Raw genomic sequence first — 23,296 nt, forward strand, 5'->3', positions numbered from 1 at the left:
AATACTAGAGCCCAAAACAACAAGGATCAAAGAAACTAATCAGTCGGAAAAAGGACTTGGACCAAAAACAAACTAACAAGTTGACGTGACTCGGGTAAAGGACAAATGACGATGAACGAAAGCAGGGAACTAAATATAGACAAATTGACGAGCCAACAAGAAACATCTGGACAAGACACAAAGGGTTGGAGGGAGCTGATTGGCTAACACATAGGACCAGGATGACAAACACAGGTGGACCCAATAACCTAACGAGTCAGATGGACAACGGAATACAAGGAAAAACATGAAACTGAAAATAAAATCCCAAATAAACAAAGACAGACCATGAAAAATTTCGGTGTGAATGAGAAAATAATGTAACACTTTTCAATCGTATTTTTAAAAAATTGCAGTGATTCAACAATGCTTACCTTAGCCCCAATTACTCAGCTCCACACACAACAAATACACTCGCAAATGTTTATGTTTCCACACACTCATGTCAATGGAAAATTCCTTGCTACATTTTGTTTGAGGTAAGTTCTTACAGTATTATCAACATTATTCATTTGTCTAAAGATGCATTAGCTAAGTTAGATAATTTAATTGTTAGCCAGCTGACGTTAACATACGTTGTCTCTCAATTTATGTCAACCGAGATAATATAGCTGCTTTTTATGTGAAAAAAAAAAGAAATCAAAACAAATCCATCCATCCATCCATTATCTGTACCGCTTCTCCTCACAAGGGTCGCGGGGCGTGCTGGAGCCTATCCCAGCTGTCTTTGGGCAGTAGGCGGGGGACACCCTGAATTGGTTGCCAGCCAATCGCAGGGCACACAGAGACAAACATCCGCACTCACAATCACACCTAGGGGCAATTTAGAGTATCCAATCAACTTACCATGCATGTTTTTGGAATGTGGGAGGAAACCGGAGTGCCCGGAGAAAACCCACGCAGGCACGGGGAGAACATGCAAACTCCACACAGGGAGGCCGGAGCCGGGCTCGAACCCACGACCTCTGAACTGTGAGGCGGACGTGCTAACCAGTCGACCACCGTGCCGCCAAAACAAATCCAAATCAATAAATCCACATCATTTATGAATTACTTGACCCAAATACTCTTCAAAACACCCTGTCAGCCAAACTATTAAAAAAGATAATTTCCATCTTGGCTGAGCAACTTTATTGGGTTGTCATAAATTTTCCCCACATTTTTCTTTGGGGCACCTAAACTATTTATTATCTTCCTTTATAGATGACAAACCCAATGAGAAACAAACCGTCACTCCCCACTGAACTGCAATAGATGACCAGACAAAAGCGCTGTTTAAAACTTTTATGGGTTTGAGCAGTAAAAGCATATGGAGACACTTATTGTTTACAGATAATGTACAAATAGAGAACTGTACTGTGGTGATGAGTTACACGCTGTCCTGCTGCCGAAATATCACATTATTTATGGAGCTCGTGCAGCACCAATCAATGTAGTGTTGTGTACCAAGCCAAACTTTACTGCTACTAATCATGTTTTTGTTTCTTTTTTCAAGGAGAAGCATTTGAAGGGAGGTATTTATTTGAGATTCATTTGAACAGAGCCCACTACGATTGGGGATATAGAGTCATTTATTTTGTCTCATAGCAATTGAAAAACACAAAGTTTTACTTTTTTAGTGTTAACAGACTCATAGGTATAAAAATGCATGGTTTTTGTAGATGGCAAGGAACTGGATATCAAAGTGTTTCACAAAGCTAATTGTCCATCAAGCCATGCACGTTTAAACTTGAAGTCTTATGCATTGTAGGCTAAATGTTTAAAATAAAATGGTCTTTCACTTTCACTTTTCCACCTATTAAGGCACTCAAAGCGCTTCACACTGAGTTCACATTCACCAACTGATGGCGCAGCATCAGGAGCAACTGGGCGTTCAGTATCTTGCTCAAGGACACTTCGGCATGGTCACAAGGGCCGGGTATCGAACCCACAACCTCAGGGCCGGGAAACGACCACTCTACCACTGAGCCACGTCGACCCCAATACTCTATTTATTACATTAAAACATCCACCAGTTGAGTCCTGTCCAGAAACCAGATTCAGGAAAACCTGCAACATAAAGAATCCATTTGGCATGGTGGTAAGCGTACATGTCATTCAAACTAAAGTGTTTTGACAGCAAGCGTAAGAAGCCAAGACTTTGGTTTCACAGACATGTTTGTTGTCACTTGAGGTTTTGAAACACTGTTTTAGCTCTGAGTAGGGTGGAAAATTACCTGGAACTCAAATATAGAAGAGTTAATTTCACAATATACATTTTCGACTGTTTATGTTCATCTCTGTGGGATTTCAACCCTTCAGAGTGGTACTAAGGGTAGGTTTTAGCTACTGTCATTATCACCTGGTTATAGTGACACGGTTATAGCTGACTTTGCAGTGTATAGTCAGTTCTTCTATTACGGTGGATGTCAACTTATTCGCACTGTAGCCATATTGTGTACTGTGTAGCCAGGACAGAAGCTGAGCTGAAGTCTTATCAACCTCTTGCTAGTAATGTTTTTTCCCATCCCAATTTAGTCATTATGTTACAGATGGCAGTAAACAGCTTCAGTACTGCATGTTTTTTACTTCTTTACTTCTATTGCAAATGACTTGCATGCATTTTCTTAAAACTCTGACACGAGAGGTAAGACATTTGGTGCCACTCTTTTTAAGACTTCAGTCACTGCAGTACTAAGACTGCAGAAACACATGGACGCTTCTTCACGATAAGCTATTTTCCTGAATTGTTCTGCCTTTCAAGAAGTAACGAAGTGAAGATGTCTTTCCCAAAGTGAAGTAAACAGTTGCTTGAACATCCTCTTAAGCCTTTCAACGACATACATCCATTGACGCCAACTTTCCATCCTCTTTCACTGTGCAACAGGTCAGACAAAGAGACTAGCGGGACATCCATCGTGACGATCGGATGTGACCTGAGAGCTCAGGTTCAGGTATGACATGATGAATGGAGAGAGGTAGTGTTGGACCTCAGTGAGTAACGGACGGAAAAGGATTGAGTGTGTACAAGGCCTGTCCCCGATCTGAACTTCAGTTGATCAATTAACTCCATTATGTTTATCTGGGATGCACTCCATGTTCCTGTTGGCTCTGAGTCCACATGGAAACCCTGAAGATGAGCCAGCACTAGGGACAGAGGGATGAGTTCATTTCCTGCCCATCGGTGAATCGGGTCATCAAATACGGAGCGCGTGGCTATCCGTCCTTGTGTTAGCTCACATCTCCTTCTGCACAGCTCGGAAATTCAATGACGTGTTTGTCCTTTGATGTCTAAAGCTGAAACACTTAATTGAAGATTTGATCAGCGGCTACCCAGTCTACTTTCCCTAGGGCTTTCTTTTACCAAGACATTATTAGGGCCTCTTCCTCCTGTATTATAGCATTTAAATGTAGTGCACTGGAGGGAACACTCAAACACACACAATTTATTGTTTTTACATGCAAATGTACAATAAAGGAAGTCTTGCTTTCAGCACATTCAAGTATGTGATAAAATCAGCAGCTTGAAGATGAATTAAACAAAAATGTGTGTGCGTGCGTGTGTGTTGTGCCTGCGTGTGGGCAGCTGGCATGTGCACGCCTGCAACTACAGAACCTGAGCATTCAGGGCCCAGGCTTGATTTTCTGGACTTGGCAAACACCATTTCAATGACCCAGAGCTGTGACTAAAAATAACCTGCCAAAAAATCCAAGAACTGACTTGGCATAAATGGCGAGGAGTGACTTCCTGCTGCGATATGCCATGATACCAGAGGTGGGTGTGCAAATTGGTACCAGCTGTGTGGCATTTTGCTGTGTTATAGGCAGAAAACAGTGTCCAAATATGTAGATGAATCCTTTCGTCGTCCAGGTCCTCCAGTTCGTGCTATCTATGAAGATCTGAATGAAGCACAAGGTGACCATGACATGTTCAAAAGGATTTGAAAATTCTGACCAATGCATAGAAGACAGATCCTCTGTTCAGCTGGTGGTTGGGTCATGATGTGAGTGGGTTTGGTAGTGTTCCAAAAAATAATGAGACCAGTTGTTACGGGTCTTTGGTTTTTGGACACTTGGTAGTAAATATTATTGGCTGTCAATACTGAGAAATCACAAAAGACGCAGTGTGAGCTACCACAGACTCGGGAGCCACCTGTGTCCAATTGTCTCTGCACTCATTTAAATGTCTGTTCGTGTTCTGGTTCTTGACTGTGCATGTCCATTGAAGCCATAGAACAGGCATCGACAACTGGCTGCCTGCAGCGTTTAACTTGAAGTGGTGTACACACGTACTGATTTTTCACTGATTTGTAAAATGTGAGACACCCTGAACATTATGATGACAAAAACAGCCTGTGTGCTCACTGGCCTTTAGTGTGTGGTGCACTTGGTATGACCAACAAAGCACACCACACAAAATTACATCTTCACTGACAATTGTCTACTACACTAAACCAGATGTCTGGCATAGGACCAAGCCTGTCCTGTGAGAGGGCATCCAGACTGCCGGAAAAAACAAAGCAGAAGAAAGAGTAGTTGTAGAAGGAATGACAAAAGTTAGGCTAACTGTTAGCTTATTTGCTTACTAAGCTGTGGTTTTATTGCCGTGAATGACTTGGGCAACTTGTTTCACAAACACTCACAACTATCGGTTGCTCCTGTTTGTGAAACATTTACAGTACTTTCACATCACAATCATGTAGTCAGTAGCTCAACCCTACCCAACGTTGACCACACAAATACGGATTTGTGATCATAAACATTGATAAATCTAATCCTACTTTCACACTGGCTGCTACTTTAAGCATTAGCATGAAGTGATCCCACACAGTCAATGCAGATGGCGCGCTGTGGCGACAGGAAACGCGTGTGCGGTGCCACATGAATCAGAGCAACAAGTAAAACAACTGACATTGTGTTGTTTGCACAACATGATTACGTATAAAGTCATACTACAAAATATGTCAGTGCTAAAGCAATGCATGGTGTAATTTGTGTATAAATAAATAGATAATCTAATTAAAAACATTTTATTCATTTATATAGTCAATATATATATATATATATATATATATATATATATATATATATATATATATATATATATATATATACATAACTATACGACTTCGCGCTGGACTTGGGATGGGACGCGCTAACTTGAGCCTGGGACACTTTGCCTCGCCACCTATTCGCTCAAGATTGAGCAAAATCGAACTACCGCGGCAAAATCGCATCACACCTGTGAAGCCAAAGCCAATTAGAGTCAAGCATCTATTCACCAAATGAAAGACAATCTGAACATCTATTAGCAGGGGTGCAGTGGGGTGCAGGAGATATAATGTCGTTCGATATGTAACTATATAGAAACTCCAGCTGGAGCGAATGTTGCAAGAGGCGGAACCAAAGTGGCCAGGTTCAAGCCTAACCCTAACCCCGGGTATTGGAATCGGTATCGGGGCCAAAAAATGGCATCGAAACAACACTAGTTGTAACACACATACTTTTAAGAGTAGTTCGGGGATATGGTTTTTTTTAAATTAATTTTTCCCCTCAGATTGTAGATTCCTTCTCTTCTGCTGAACATTTTTTTGATATTGACTGGAAGCAAATTTGTATGTATTTTGAACATCAACTGATTTGTTTTAAATTCTTCAAGGTCCTTAAATTTGAGAATATTTAACTTTGGAAATAGAGGATTTGTATGATCCCAATATCCTGCAGAGCTAATAATTCGTATAGTTTTTTTTAAAATTGCATATAATGCTTCGATGTTACACTTATATGAATTTCCCCAGGCCTCTACACAATAGGTTAAGTGGGGTAAAATCAGAGAAAAATATATTATATATGAAGCTTTCCTATCAAGATAATATTTCGATTTATTCATTACGGTCACAATATTCGCTATTTTGGTTTTGATCTTTCTAATGTGTGGTTTCCAAGAAATGTTATGTTCAAGAGTTACACCCAAGAATGTGTGCTCATAAACTCTTCCGATTTCTATATTATCGATCATAAAGTGTATTTGTATGTTTACATCACGTTTTCCAAAGAACATGATCTTAGTCTTTTGTAAATTTAGTGACAGTTTATTTCTTGCAAACCAATTTTGTAGCTTGTTTATTTCATTTGTAATCTCAATCATAGGTTTTTCAGGTTTTTCACCTGAACACAGAATTTTAGTTTAATCCGCAAACAGAACAAACTTAAGTTTTTTAGACACCAAGTATAGGTCATTGATATATAAAAGTAAGAGCTTTGGGCCCAGTACAGATCCCTGAGGGACTCCACACACAATACTACTGCACATGGATCTGTACAGTCCCCACTGGACATAACGTTTTATATGCGTTAAGTAGGACTCTAACCAGCTTTATGTATTTTTTGCAAGACTATGTTGTGATCCATTGTGTTGAATGCTTCTTTAAGTCAATAAATATTCCAACAGAGTATTTTTTTATCAATACTGTTTGTAAGTTCCTCTATAACTTCTAATAATGCAACAGCTGGTGATCTATTTTTTTGAAATCCATATTGATTTTCATTTAGTCTGTTGTTTTCATCAATAAAAGTGTCTAATCTTTTTGTGAAAAGTTTTTCCAATATTTTAGACAGTTGAGATAGGATTGATCTTGGTCTATAATTTTCAAATAGGTTTCTGGCACCAGTTTTGTAGATGGGTATGGATTTAACCATTTTCATTTGCTCTGGAAACGTGCCCGTTGCAAATGATGAATTAAAAATATGGGATAGAGGTTTAGTGATTTCTTTGATAACTTATTTGACAATGGTTATGTCCAGCTCATCGCTGTCAATTGTTTTTTTCATTGGTGAATGTGTTCACAGTCGTGATTATTTCTCCTTCATTGGATGGAGATACATGGAGTTTACGTTTTTTGGAATACCACATCCTCGTTCTGCGACTGATGATGCAATTGTCGAGGCAAAATTGTGGGCTAATATTTAGAAACTAGTCATTAAATTCATTCATAATATCATTTAAAATTTCTATGCTGTCCGCTGATAGTGTAGTGGTACACACGCCTGAGTTGTGTGCGGGCAGCGTGGGATCGATTCCCGCTCAGTGACAGTGTCTATGTGTGTCCTGCGACTGGCTGGCGACCAGTTCAGGGTGTAGTCTGCCTTCGCCCATTGACGGCTGGATAGGCTCCAGCAACTCCCCGCGACCCTATATAGGATAAGCGGTTTGGAAGATGACATGACATGACTTTCTATGCTTTGCACATTAATTAAGACATTTTCTGGAATAGCAACGGTTGCAGGTCCACTTGGCACAACGGCATTTATGATATTACATAAGCCTTTCGTGTTGTCTTTATTCCTTAATAATAATCCACTGTAATATTGTTTTTTGCAACATTTTAAGATTTTGTTCAGTTTATTTTTGTATTTTTCATATTTATTCTCTGCCTCTTTCGTTTTATTCTTCAAGAAATATGCGTACAACAGGTTCTTTTTCTTACAAGCGTTCTCCAGCCCTTTAGTTATTTTTGGGCAGCACTGGTCATACAGTGTCTTAAATGTACTTAAAGCAGAAGTCAACCCAACATTTTTTGAAGACTATGCTCCCAGCAGGCCCAGTAGTTGAAACAGTAAATATTGCGTTTGTGGAATAAGTATTAATCCACTCGTTTTTAGCGATCTCCGGGGGCGGCCATTTTGTCTTCTGTCGAATGAAAATGACATCACAACTGCTCACAACGACCAATCACGGGTCAGATTCAGAAAACAGGTCAGCCGTGATTGGTTGTTGTGAGCAGTTGTGATAGTCTGTTGCTTGAAGTAAATTTGATTAACACATGATTAAAACATCTCCTAACTGCCAACTACACCCCCTGCTCTATTAGGGCAATTACAACTATTGTTGGTGAAAAGCAAAAACAGTGCATAACTGCTTCCCTTAAAGCAGCGTTATGCACTGTTTTTGCTTTTCACCAACAATAGTTGTAATTGCCCTAATAGAGCAGGGACTGTGTAAGCAGTTATGCACTGTTTTTGCTTTTCACAAACAATAGTAATAATTGCCCTATGAGAGCAGGGAGTGTAGTTGGCTGTTAGGAGAACATATTTGTGGCCTTCATGCTCATCGAAGGAACCCATTTGTGTTTCAGATTGCGAGCTCGCCTTTGAAGAAATGTTTTTAAAACATGTCCTCAAGTGCACCTTCCTACTTCCTAATATTTCCTGAGGCTGCTCAAGAAAATTCTTATTGCACAGACACTGCCGGTGTCCTTTTACCAGTGCTCAATTCAGAGCATACTCATATATTGCATTGGTGTGTGGTTATCCGGTAGTACAATATCAGACAGGAAAGCACTTCAGAGGTTTGTCACCATAGCCCAGAATATCAGTTGTATCGACTGTTACCTTCCTTCCCTGGATGATCTCTATCACCCGTATTGTCTTAAGAAGGCCAAACAAATCCTCAGGGATTTTTAAATATTGATGTAAATCCTGTGTTGATCATAATATATTTATTCTCTATATTCTCTTTGTTTTTGGGAGTTTTATTCTTTTCAACTGTCTGATTTATTGGTTTTATATTTTTAATTGCTGGCACCTTGCGGACGACTGCATACCTCAATTTCGTTGTACTTGTACAATGATAATAAAGTAATTCTATTCTATTCTACTCCATGACCTACTTTGTTTTACATTGACATTCCAGTGGACTCAATATGTTTTCAAGCCACTTTTGTAGATAGGCCCACATTTGGGTTTCACATGCATTCTTGGAATTAAGTACAGACTTTTCGAAGAACCATACATTCTGCCAAATGCATATTTAGGCAATGTTCCACAATATTTCAGAAAGCTACTTTATTTTACAGGAATGTTACAGTTAAAAAGTTGTGATTGTAATTTAAACCAGTGTGAGGTTTGGCTAACAAACGGTTTATTGCCTTGACCTTCAAGGAAATGCGACCATTAGTCATCACTGCCTCTGTATGCTTTTCACAACATCATGGCTGTGTAACACTGTCTGCCAAGCCGTACAAAGGGGCTCTCACTCATAGAGCTAATATGATAAACTGTACCATTATGACACAAAAAATATTGTCTCTTTGAATGACAGACCCTTCACGTGTTACTCCATAGAGTCGTTGTTTATTATAGTACTGTTTTCACTGGTCTGTAATACATTAGCTTGAATCACTCTGCTCTTGTGTGTGTGTGGGGGGGATGTTGCGTGTGTATGTGTGTTTGTGTAAAAGCCACATCTGAACCAGCTGGTTTGTCATGAATGGCTGTGAGGAATAAGATCTAATGCTGTGGCTTGGGAATCTTCCTATAAAAACACGTACTCCTTTGACTCTATGACAGCCAACACCACTGCGTGGACCTGGTCTGTTTTAGACTTCGACAGGTTGCAGGGGACCCCTGCTGGGTTTACTGACAGTCCTTTCTGGCTTGTTGCCGTCCACAGCTCCCATAGCTACCTGTGAGTGGGTAAGGTAAAGCAATCAATCAATCATTCAGTACAACTTCATTTTAAGAACATCTGTCATTTGGATAAGTGCAGTGTAAATGGATTCACAGATGACTGACAAGCATGTCATGTTTTTTTAACGTGTTTAAAAAATGTGGGATTTATAATCTGATGAAAGACTAAAATTAACATGCCAGTTCTTAGAAACCAATGTGAAGGTTGCCCTTCAACATGGTTGTTACAGTATGTGTTCTCTCCTACTTCTAGTAGGAACTTTGAAGTGATCTAAGTGTCCATTGCATATCAGTGCATATAGGAATGAAATGTCTTTTTTTTTTTTTTTTTTTTTTTTTGCGAAATAGCATTGTTGTCCTTAGGTTGGGATTTATCTTGCCATTTGCTTTGTGACATCTAAATACGACTACCTATAATATGATTACTAGGGAAAATATCAATTTTTTGATGAAAGAAAAAAATGCTTCTGTGTGTCTCAGTAACAGCGATTGGATGTCTGTGCAGTAGACCCCCCCCCCTTCCTTCCACTGTGTAATGCCGGTAATTTGACATATTTGAGGTGTAACAGTGGAAATGGGCTTCATTGGCCTATACATTTCCGTCAGAGCTCGCCAAAGCAAGCCTTTTCCTAAAATGTGCGTTCACACTACTGATGCACGTTTCGCCTGTAACATAATTAGATGTATGGTGGAATATGCAGAACAGCAACAATTAGTTTGACAGCAAAGGGCATGGACAGTGACTATTGGGAGTTCCACTTAACACTTAAGTCAACCTCTAGCCCTATCTCGCATCAGTACATTACACACAGGATGACGAGCCGGAAAAAGCAGTGAAAATGCCAGTTTAGCCATTGAAAATACATAAGAGCTCTATGCTGTCAACAGCTATGCTAAGTTGTTGATGTTGTTGTCACCATTGCAGCAACAACCCAACACTGCAGGTTCTTGATGCTAGTGGTTTCGACTTTAGAGCTTCAACTGTAGACTAGATCAGTGTTTTTCAAACTTCTTTGAGTCAAGGCATATTTATTTCATTGAAAAAAATTCCGCAGGACACGAGCAGCTGAAATTGTGAAAGAAAAGCTTATTTTAACAATAAACGTTTTATATTGTTTATAAAAGAATTTTTTAACATTGAAGAATGACGTTATGTTATAACGTCTTGAATAGGAATTAATTGAAACACAAAGAAAAAAGCATTTTGTAATGTTTCATATTACTCAGTGTGTGAAACATGGGCCTGTTTCGATGAACATGCGTCACTAATTCGATTGTCTCTAAACAAAGACAATTAGCTACCTGCTGCTGATACCTGCTGGTATGGAAGAGTACTGCAATGTACCTGTGACCTTATTATGCTGACATGCACAAGACCGCACAGGCACACAATAGGTGAGCGTGAGCGCAAGGACGACTATGGAGCCAGCTGGAGGACCTTATAAAATACACAAAGTTTGCTAGCGTGCACTACAAATTTTGTATGCACCCACTGAAAAGCCCTGGTGGCTACAGAGTAGTCACTTACATTTGCTGAAGCTCACGTGATGAGCAAAGAGGGGAAGGACCTTCACTCATTTGCAGATGGAAGGACAACCAAAAAAAGGAAAAATAGAAGAAGGCTGCTTGGAGCGGGACCAAAGCTTCGTTGGGTTCTCATGGAGTCCGGCCGCTGCGCGGTGTCGGGCTCCAAAAGGGGCAACACTGCCGTGTTGCTTCAGCGTTTGCTGCCCCGCCGGAGTTAGACGCGTCTACCACGTGTGTGGAGACGAAGGTTTGGAGGTTTCCAATTTTCAGCTTTGTGCCAGTCGACCGCGGGTGATTTTCGATGCGTGGGAGTGCAATCAAAAATGCAGCCAAGAGATCAAACAAATGTGAGGTGAAAGAGAGAGTTTGAGAAGTTTCTTTTGAAAGGAGGATATTGTGTTTTGTAGAGGGAGAGATTTTTGAAGAGATTTTTTTTTGAGAGAGCGTCAAGTTGAGAGAGAGAGTGAGACAAAGGACAGGCCTTTTATCTCCTTAAGAAAAAGGGGAGGGGGTGAGGTGTCCACCCCCCCTCCAGCTCAGGTTTCAGGTGAGCCTCACTTCATGACAATAAAGTTAAGATTTGAGTCTAATAAATTGTTTTGTGCATTGTGGAACCTTTGTGAATTTCACAATTCATAACCAGCATCAATTTTCATACTTCAGCTGGAAACATCTCGTTCTGACTGTGTCCAAAGTTTGGGTGTCAAAGATGTGAGTTTAAGCCTATATTTACTCTCATAAACCGGACCAGGAAAATGATTATTACCATAGAGAAGCAGATTCATCAATGCAAAGTTAGCAGGATACACACAGTAAGCAATACACAAACATACATTCAAATATGTTTCATTTCAAGGTAATTTTGATTGATCAAAAGCATAGGAAGTTTAATGCTGCAGTTCCCATGTCGACCTCTTGGGGTCGGTCTTCATCCAGCATTGTCAATGTTCGTCGGACTGGACCCCCTGCTGAGGAGGCTCCAAAAAGTCTGTTTTAAGGCCGTTTGAATCCACATCCGTTGTCTGAAGAGCTTTTCAGGTGACGACAAGTGGCTCCTTATCAGAATTTTGGGTCATCCTGAGTCCTAGCATGTCCTTGTTCAGTTAAATGGCAGGGGTCCCCTGGTGGTTCCATTGTTTTGAAGTGAGGCTGCAGTAGACTTGATGGCATCTCCGGGCTGACTCTTGTCTCCATCCCTAGAGATGTGGTCCAAATGAAGGCATATTCACTACAGTAATGCAGTAGTGAAGTTGTAATTACAGTAAGTATTCGCATGAAAAACACTTGTGGTAACTGATTTCGGTCTTGTGCCGAGCGATGCCCTATTCTTATGCTGATGACCAAACCAGTTTAATGCACTGCGTTTGTTACCTCGAACTGTCATCCAGCGGGATCACCGTAATGTAAACTGAGACCCCCCTTTACATTACATTGTAAGACTATGCAATACAATTTAAATAGCATTGAATAATTTGCATTAAATTAAAATACTAATAAAAGTGTCCAAATACTTAAATATTGCGGTAAACTAGAGTCAAAGAATATTATATTCCTAAAAAACAGCAATCATTCAATAGATCACAAAAATTATTACTGCCTGAGTCATTTTACCAGACATAGTAACTACGAGGGAGTAAACAAATATCTTCATGCAACCACATTGATTTACTATTCAAACTCACAGCTCTATCACAAAACTCAACCCTACTCAATCGGCCATCCATAACATTTCAAGCCAACTGTCAACTATGTATGCAGCTAATGCATCATAATGGGACGACTATGGGGAGAATGTTTGGAATCTTACATACAGTGCATAAACCCCAGTAGTTCTTTCTATGTTCATTCTTCCAAATGTAAATACCTCAAAGAGGCAAATAGAATTTGTGGAGGAGATATAAAATATGGGAATGAGCGATTGGACTGTGAGTTGAAATTAATGGAAGAAGGCCTAGGGCACAGAAAGTAGTTGACACAGCATATGCAAGGATATTTAGCACACACACACGCATACACACGCACACACACAGCGCATCCTTTCCACCAATCCAGGAGGAGGAATGCAAGTCCAGTAAATATCTAGAAGGAGAGAGATGACAGACCGGAGTAGTGAACACAATAATTACCACATACTTCTCACCACTATGCATGTCTGCAACATTCACAGCTCCTCGGGCCAACTCCTTCAAAGTGAGCCCGACAGAGCTCACACATCCACATTATGGCTCAAAAAGAAACCTTACGTTACATTGAAGGTTACATCTAAATCCTAACAAGCAGTCAAATGGCTAACAGGTAAAATCCTTCTGTATTGGTTTAAAATGACCCAAATTATGTGATTCACCCCAGGTCAGTCTAAAGAGGTATCTTGTATATGTACTGTAGCATGGAGATGGAAGGGGTCTCTTTTAACCAAACTCACCGTGACTCTAGGAGGGTAGACAGTAGAGCCTATAGACACGGGTGCAACTTCTAATGACTCAACTTTCATTCTCAAGCATTTAGCTCCCATCCAACCCACAGGTATGAGCATGAATGCTGCAAAGGCCAAGACAATGTAATCATCAGATTGGAGTCTGGAACGATGACGATGAGTGGCGTCCACCGTCCTGAAAACTAAGCTGCATCTCTCTGGCTCTTCAAAATGTCTCGATCAGCCTTGTGGCCTTTCCAGCTCAATTGCTGGGAGCCAAACTAGAAGTCCAAGGGCAAGGAAGACCTGTTGCAGCATAGCTTCGAATGTTTACACCCAACCTTGAAGTCAAGATGAAATGTGCGGTTTTCTAGAAAAGCAAACATGGCCAAGGAACTTTGTCAGACTGACGAACAATGTCTAAGAATTGGACCAATGGAATGTAAGGACGGAAGTGCTTTAAAAGGACGAGGCCGGACGGGGTTGGAGCATAATAATATTTATGAAAAAGGACGGAGGGACGAGGACGGAAGGGTACACAGGTCGTGGACAGAGGTCGGACCGGCAAAGAAGGGTAAAGTGCCCATCTATGGTCAAAACAGGGATGGCCAATTCATTTTGCAAACGGATCACAAGAGAAACTAGTACGCTTCGTGAGGGCAACGCTAACATGCTAACCTCAACTTTGTATATTTTTTAAATGTATTTAAAAAAGCATATTGAACTTGTCCCTTAGTTGGATCCTTAGTTGCCAAAATGCTCCCATACATGCGATGTACACGATCCACAAGGGTTTCCAGGTTTTTCTGCTACGATTATAGTCAATGTGGACTGTTCATGCTGCCTTCACGTGAACGTGTACAATTGTTTTTTTCACCAACCAAACCGTGGACTATGTGGGACCCAAACCATGATGCTTAATCCGTACGGATCTTGACTTGACTTTTTGACATGAACACAATGGGCCCTACTTTTGTGGACAGGTGGCTGTGCGCTTGGCGTAAAATCTGGTGCATCTTCATTTTCATGCCGGGGCAAGTAAAATTTACTGTGTTCGGGACCGTGTGATGCCTCACTCTGCCTTTGTGGAGCCGGCACACCCATGGCGCACCTGACAATTTGGTGACAGAACCTACAGTTGGGTACGTATTCAGACCCCTTGAAATTTTTCACTTTCTGTGTCATTGCAGCCATTTACCAAAATAAAAAAAGATCATTTTATTTCTTATGTACACTCAGCACCCTATCTTGACAGAAAACATGAGAAATAAAGAAATTTTTGCAAATTGATTGAAAAGAAAAACTGAAATATCATATTCAGACCCTTTACAAAATAAACCCGTCGTATTTAACTCACATGCTGTCCATTTCTTCTGATCTTCCTTGAGATGGTTCTGCACCTTTATTGAAGTCCAGCTGTGTTTGATTAAATTGTTTGGGCCTGATTCGGTAAGCCACACACCTGTCTATATAAGACCTTATAGCTCACAGTGCATGTCAGAGCAAATGAGGATCATGAGGTCAAACGAACTGCCCATGTAGATCAGAGACAGATATTGTGGCAAGGCACAGATCTGGCCAACATTACAAAAGAATTTCTGCAGCATTCAAGGTTCCTAAGAGCACAGTGGCCTCCGTAATCCTCAAATGGAAGAATTTTGGGAAGACCACAACTCTTCCTCGACCCGTGCAGCCAAACCGAGCAATCGTGGGAGAAGAGCCTTGGTGAGAGAGGTAAAGAAGAACCCAAAGATCACTGTAGCTGAGCTCCAGAGATGCTGCCAACGGAAGCCTCGCCCGCATAGAGTTTGCCAAAAAACATACGAAGGACTCCCAGACTATGAGAAATAAGATTCTCTGGTCTAATGAGACCAAGATTGAACTGCTTGTTCGACCATCCAATTATTGTGCGCTGTGTGCGGGAACCCTCCCATCAGCGCAATGATTGGATGATTGATTCTCCAACAAGACCACCAATCATGAATAAGCAGTGCAAGTGAGAGCTCTATATAAGCAGCGTGTAAGAGCTCCCAGTCAGACAAGCAGTTCATCGAAGGCACACAACATCTCCAGATTCCAGTCAGACATGCAGAGCACTTGTCGAAGAGACACACCTACATTTCCAGATTGTGGTACACGGTGCACACAAATAGCGCATGGGGGAGGGAGTTTTTTTTTTTACATATATAGGCCAGAAATGCTGACAGAAGCCCGTTTCAAATCAGAGGCGGACCGGCCTATAGGTGGGTGCTATTTTTTTTCCCCGCAGAAAAAAAGGCAAATGACGCAGGACGGAAGGGTAACCACGCTACAGACGGATGACGAATAACGGACGCTCAATTTTTTCCCAGCTCTGCTATTTCTGCTTTTGGAATGTCAAGGACTGTGTGCGCATCAACCGCCCTGATTTTAAAGACAATGAGAGAACCGTCTTCAACTGGCCTGGAGTTGGCTTCGTACCACAATGGCGCAAATGTCTTCTTCCACCTGTGTGAGTGTAGGAAAACACCAAATGAAAGAAACCTCCACCCATGCACACTGTTAGTTTTGCATTAAACTGGCCCTGGGCAAAAAGTAGGGCCCATTGTCAACATTTGAAAATGTGTTATTTTTAATGTAGTGTGCCTTTCGTTTTTGAAAGACAAGTTGTTTTTTTCGTGTCGTGCATGCTGTACTTTTTAATGAAATCAGGAAGACAAGCAACATGCCAGTTTTGCAAATCGAAGGCAAGAAAAACAACAGCTACTATTTTTACCTTCAAATGCCAGACGCTCTGTTCATTAAAGAAATATCCATACATTCATTTACTTCCATTTATCTGGGGTTGGTTCATGGGGGCAGTATCTTTAACCAGGAGACATTGTCTCTCCCAGTGAGACGTGCCTGGAACACCAGGGAGGCATCAATGGAGAGGAGCAGCGCCTCTACTCTGAGCCCCTTCCGGATGACTGAGCTTCTCACACTATCTCTTGAGGAGCGCCCGGACACCATGCAGAGGAAACTCCTTTGCCCGCTTGTATCCGGGATCTTTTTCTTTCGGTCATGATTCATAGCCATAGACCATAAGTGTCACGATCACATGCCCAGAACTCCAAACCCCGAAGCAGAGACAGACAAAACCTATGAACAAATACTTTATTAAACCAAGGGAGCACGCAAACGTGAGCAAGGAAAACTAAATTCAAACGAAGAACAACATCAGCATAAGGCTGACTGTACACACGAAAAACTAGTGGATGTCTGGAGCGCAGGGGAAGCAAGACGCCGGACGAACAGACAGAAACAGAAATAAACGTAACGGAAGCGCAGTAAAAGATTAACAAAAGGATCTCAGCCCAATTGGGAGAAAAACAGATGAGCGCAATAAATGAAAATAAGTCCTGTCTACAAAAGAAGGGAAAGACAGAATCTAAACCAGACTAGTTTAGAAACAGAAAAGAAACAAACCTAATCTAGAATTGCAAAAAACGGAATTACTTACGTGTGAAGAACTAACACACATACGTGGCTGTGGAAACAAGCACGCAATCGACTAGAGGAAAACAGACCAACATTCCGGCGACTAGCTTCCACTTCTCCAGCACCTATATACCCAGCTGATTGTAATGCTAAGCAGGTGTGCACTGGAGGCTCCGCCCATCGACCAGACTCAGGGACTGAAAAAAAAAATAACAATCAGCCACAGATCCTGAGAATAGGTGAGAGTGGGAACCTAGATCGACTGGTAAATTGGTAGCTTCGACTTTTAGCTCAGCTTCTTCTTCACCACGACAGACCGATACAAAGTCTCCATCACTGCAGACGGTGCACCACCTGTTGATCTGCCGTTCCATTCTTCCCTCACTCGTGAACAAGACCCCAAGATATTTGAACTCCTCCACTCAAGGCAGGAGTTTATCCTGATCTGGAGATCGCACTCCACCCTTTTCTGACTGAGGACCACGGACTCAGATTTGGAGGTGCCGTTTTTCATCTCAACTGCTTCTTGCTCACACTCTGCTCTCTGCTTACACTCTGCTGCGAACCATTCCAGTGAGAGTTGTAGATGGCGAATTGATGAAGCCAGCAGTAACACATCATTTGCAAAAAGCAGAGATGCAATACTGAAGCCACCAAACGGCATCCCCTCAGTTCCTTGACCTGCCTTGACATAGAAATTCTGTCCATTAAGCTTATGAACAGAATCAGGGACAAAGGGCAGCCTTGGAGGAGTCCAACTCTCACTGGAAACGAATCCGACTTACTGCCGGCCAGTGATGCCATATTTTGAGTAACCAGTAATCTAACACGTAACCATTTTAGAATTAGTAGTCTGATTAAAGTTACTATTTGAAAATGTTCCGAATTTTGTTGCATCCTAATAAAGTTTGACTAATGAATCAAAATAGCTTATTGATGTAAGTAATAGCTACGTTATAGGGTTTAACTGTTTTGTGATAAGTTATTAGCAAAATTATGGCCATTTAAACTATCCATCCATCCATTATCCGTACCGCTTCTCCTCACAAGGGTCGCGGGGCGTGCTGGAGCCTATCCCAGCTGTCTTTGGGCAGTAGGCGGGGGACCATTTAAACTAGGGGTGTCAAATTAGTGCATTAATTACAATCAATTAATTAAATGTTTAATCTCTAACTTGGGCGGCACGGTGGTCGACTGGTTAGCACGTCCGCCTCACAGTTCAGAGGTCGTGGGTTCGATCCCGGCTCCGGCCTCCCTGTGTGGAGTTTGCATGTTCTCCCCGTGCCTGCGTGGGTTTCCTCCGGGTACTCCGGTTTCCTCCCACATTCCAAAAACATGCATGGTAAGTTGATTGGACTGTCTAAATTGCCCCTAGGTGTGATTGTGAGTGCGAATGTCTGTCTCTGTGTGCCCTGCGATTGGCTGGCAACCAATTCAGGGTGTCCCCCGCCTACTGCCCAAAGACAGCTGGGATAGGCTCCAGCACGCCCCGCGACCCTTGTGAGGATAAGCGGTATGGATAATGAATGAATGAATGAATAATCTCTAACTTTACTGTTTCTGTATGATGATGAGATCCATTTTGATACATGGGGCTTGTGCTTGAGTTGGTGGGGGGGTAAAAAACAATGGTCGGTGTCACACCCTGAAGTGGACACTGGTTGGCTGTCATTGTGTTTGGCATAACCTGTTAGGCTCCTACTGTTGGTGGGAGGGCAAGTTCAGGGGCACAGAGAAGATGTGGAAATGGAGGAGCATGTGAGAGTTGTTGGTCTCTTGAATGGTTAATAAAAAAATTTTAAAAAACCCTGACGGCACTATTGATAAAGGCAGAGTGATTAGCCTTCTTTGTAGGAAGGACTTTGCTTACCAAAGAAGCAGTTCAAGCCTACCACATAAATGCCAAGTAACCAGCCTCGACTAAAGCCACAGCTAATAATAGCACCGAAGACGTTAATGTAGCATGCCATTACAAAGCTCTTCGCCAAAGTAAAATCGAGAACAGCCCGCGTATGAGCAAGTCTGCGACCAACGGGCTGACGAATGTTCTTCCAAAGTGAATAGTGATGAACTGCAGTCCGATCAACATAATTGAAGACAAGGGATTCATTGAGGTGTTTCAAACAGCGTCCAATGACCCATCATACAAACCACCGTGCAGGACTGCAGTGATGACTAAAATCAGCAAGATGTATGATGGTGAAAAGAAAAGCAAGCTTGATGTTTTAGTCAGAGCTGGGCACTCTACCCTTTTTTGCCAGTCCGTCCTAGGTTCGCGACCTGGGTACCCTTCCGGCCTCGTCCCTCTGTTCTTATTCATAAAAATTCTCACCCTCAACCTCGTCCGTCTTCTTCCTTTTAAAGCGCATTCCGCTTTTCGCACCTAGAATCCAGCTTTCTTTTATCTTGCTTGTATATGTAGCATTCAGAGCCCAAAATCTTGATGTTTGATAGGTCAGGGACCTTTCAAAACACATTAAGGTGTCTGCTCAAGACGTCTACTGTAGCACCTATTTTGAATTTGAGTTGTTTTTGTACAGGATATGTCCACAAATGCTTTGGATGAGTACTATCCAGAAGCATGCAACGTGACATTTAAAATAGAGTTCGCCAACCCCTTTCAGCAGTTCCGTTTAGGTGTGGCGAGTAGGGTGCACTGGTCTCGTGCCTTATCCCTTTACTAGTAAGTAAAGATTGGAAACCTTGACCAGTAAACTCCGTACCATTATCCGATCAAATACATAAGGAACTTTTCTTTAGCTTTTGTAGTGTCTCTGTTTTCCTTGATAAAATATGGAAAAATCATTCCACTGTGATTATCAGTAAATGTTATTGCATATTTGTATTTATCTTTAGCAGCTGGCTCTATAGGACCACCTAGGTCTGTGCGAACTAGCTCTATTGTACACATGTAGCGTTTACATCTGCCTCCCCGTTTCTGCCTTGTGTAAACTTTGCTTGTACACATTCGGTTTTGATACCAGACCTGTTATTCTTTCCTTTTGTTGACATCCCTTGTTTGATAACATCATCAAAGTTGCAATGACCAAGTACCCTATGCCACGTTTGAATGTCATAACTAGCACACACTTTAACATCTTCACCGTTTCTTGTGCGGAGCTAGTACAGCATACCATACACCTCCATCTTGAACTTGGTACCGTTCTTATGGGTCAACCAGTTATCCCCATCTTTGAGGTGGATCGCTGCTCTGCTGGCAGTTGCTGCTTTAACTCACGTTGGAAATGATGGGATGCAAAGTGCTGACTTGAGCCTCGTGTTCACTTTATGTCCCTCGCTGTCCAGCAAGTAGGCCTCAGCTTCTCCTCTCATCTTTGCCATGCCACTCATCTTCGACCAGCTCGATCACATGATCCTCAGGTCTGAAGCTTTTATCAACTGTTTTGAACTTTGTGGCATCATTAATAATGTGTGTTGTGGCGCCGCAGTCCGCACCGCGGGAGGAGGAGTTGTCCCTTCTTGTTGCCTTGCTGGGTAGGATAGTCGCTCATTTTGAAGAAACAAAATGATGCTACCTCATCCTTCGTTTCCTTGTCAGCTTTCCTTACATGGTCATGGCCTCATCCTCGACTACGCCCTCTTTCTCGCCGTGGCGTGTCTCATCTCTGACTGTCTCATCGAGCCGGGACAATTTCTGGCCATGTGTCCCTTTTTTGGCACAAGCATAACACTCGACATCGGCCAGGTCCATTCCTCGTCCTCTGCCATGCGACTTCGTCGCCTCGCGCGTCCTGATCACATTGTCTTCTTCCACATTGGCATCACTCTGTATTTTTCAGTGCTCTCGTAACTTCTCAGTTTAATTTCAAACTCACTGGATGTCACAACATCATTGGTTGGATTGATGTGCACAGCGAATGGCTTGAATGATTAAAGGAGTTCGACACCCCTGCTAGTTGAAACGGCATTCTGATGAATATCGCGTTTGTGGAATAAGTGTTAATCCAGTCGACAGAAGAAAAAATGGCCGCCCCCAGAGATGGCTAAAAATGAGTGCATTTTATGGCTTAATTTATATTCCACAAACGCAAAATTAATCAGAATGCTGTGTTTCAGCTAGTGGGCCTGCTGGGAACATATTCATATTCATATAACAATATTCTTGGAAAAAGCCCCTTTACTACCATGGCTGTTTGCAGCCCATCACTAATGTGTTCGTCTGCTCTCCTCAGTGACGTAAATATAGTTTCTGCCCAAATGTAATCAGTTACCGTTTCGATGCTGGCGTTGTGGAGCGAGGACAGTTCACACTATAAATCACACACACAATGCGGGGCTTGTGTTCGCGAAGAATCTCCAGTGCCTTCCGCCAATCACGCTTTGCAACTCTCATTTCCAGCGATAAACTTGTATTGTCCAAACACTGCACAAGCTCCACTCCACCTTCCTTTCATTCGTCTGCAGCGAGAGCTTCTTCATCCTCCGTTTCAATCTCTGGCTCCTCCAGGAGCACTTGTCTGAGGCTACGCAGATCCATATGCGCGAGGAATCTCGTTTCCCAGAGGTCGTAACTTTTCTCGTCACCTTCGAATAAAAGTTTCAACCACCTTTGGCCTGCTTGACTGGGCCCATAACCTGTAGCACAAGACATTTTTGCAGCAGTCTCTTGTTATCTAAAAGTGGCCAGCCATTATCTCTGAGTTGCTATTATTCATGGGAGAAAAGTAACAGACATCTACCTTCTTTTGGTCTGTGAGCTCACAACACTGCTTTATTTTGTGCAACTTTCTCGTGCACGCAGACCCGCACGTCCGCCTATTGCCAAGTCTAAATGCCATTTGCAGAGCTGGGCATCGGACGTCCATCTCCGGTTTCCGTCCTGCATATTCAATCGACTCACATGGTCCAAGCCAGTCGGTCGGAGTCAGCCAACCGGAGTTGAAAGCGGACTTTACAGATGCATCACATGCAGGTGCCGCACTCCTGACACGCGGTCGAGTAAGGAAACAATAAAAAATAAAAGGGTGTGGTGTACCTTGCGGTCCCACAGATGCAGTGATATGTGTCCCGCATTCGTTTTATTTCACCGATGTCACCCCTGTGCGCGTGTGCGTCAGTTTTTTTTTGTTTGTTTTTTCTTTGTTTGGTGGTGTGCCTGCTTGTGTGGCACTTGCGTGTGATGTGAAGATTACGTTCTCGACGCCGATTGGCTATTGCCAGCGAGGGACGGGCTGGGACCACGTGGGTCGATTGAACATGCAGGACGGGGACGGAGGGCCGATGCCCAGCTATGGCTATTTGCAAATAATATTAGCAATTATACTCAACAGTGTGGACGTGAAGTTTGGGGAAGAAGTAATCGTCAGCACACGTGAACCAAAGCCTTGATGATGCTACTGAAGATGGCATTTTGGGTAAGTGAGTACACACAAAAAATAACCGATAAACTACTGTTTTCTATGAAAAGAAAAACACAATATTCGACCTTTTTTTTCACTCAGATAAGTCCTGCGGCGAGGGAACAGAAAACACACAGCAGTCTTTCACCAACAGTGGGGAAAGCTCTTATCTATCTTCAGAGACTACTAAGAAGAGTGAGTTAAAGTTAAGAAGACAAAATAATTTTATCTGAGAACTAATACAAATGTTATGACTTTCATATCACAATGAAAATCCATCATTTTCCCGACAGCAGTCAGCAATGTTCAAATGCTGTCTGCTGCTGCTTTGTGCCTCTCTAAATTTGTGAAAAATGTTTTGCTGATGTATATATTCCCAACTAATCACTTTTTTATTTTGTAGGAAAGATACCCGGCTCATCTGGATATGCCAAAGCTATGCACACTTGGTCGACTGAACAGCAAGCTTTTTTGGAAAGAATACAAGAGTCCCAAAATAGGTGGATTGAAAACCTACAGGAAAGATGTCTGCAGAGCGAAGAGCATCTTCTGTCACAATCCTTTGAAGAGAGCTGCCGTTCGAATGTTGGTCTCCTCTTGGAAGGTCTAAGGCTAGCATGCCAAAGTCCGCCCTGGGGGCCAAATGCAGCCCGTGTTCAAATTTCTATCGGCCCGCAGCCTCTGGCATACAATTAATAATGAGCAGAGGTGGGTAATCCAGGTCCAGAAAGTAAAAACCCTGCCACAGTTTGTCTTTAGCCACAGGTGCTTCTCCTCAACCGGCAGGTAAACGAGCTCAGTTGATTAGAAGCACCTGTGACTAAAGCCGAACTGTGGCAGGGTTTTTACTTTCTGGACCTGGATTACCCACCTCTGATAATGAGTGGCCCTTCAATAGTGTTGACTACAGTGCAAAATACGCATGTACAAAAAAAATCTGTTTTATATTTCACCACCAGATGGCAGCAGACCTGTGGCTGCCCTCTCGGGTGCTTACTAAAATACGCTCCAAGGTGCTCTGCCTCTCCAACACACCATTTTCCAAGTTGTG

Source organism: Filicampus tigris, chromosome 2 (genome assembly GCF_054856515.1).
Source record: "Filicampus tigris isolate MCC_2025a chromosome 2, RoL_Ftig_1.0, whole genome shotgun sequence".
Taxonomy (NCBI): Eukaryota; Metazoa; Chordata; class Actinopteri; order Syngnathiformes; family Syngnathidae; genus Filicampus; species Filicampus tigris.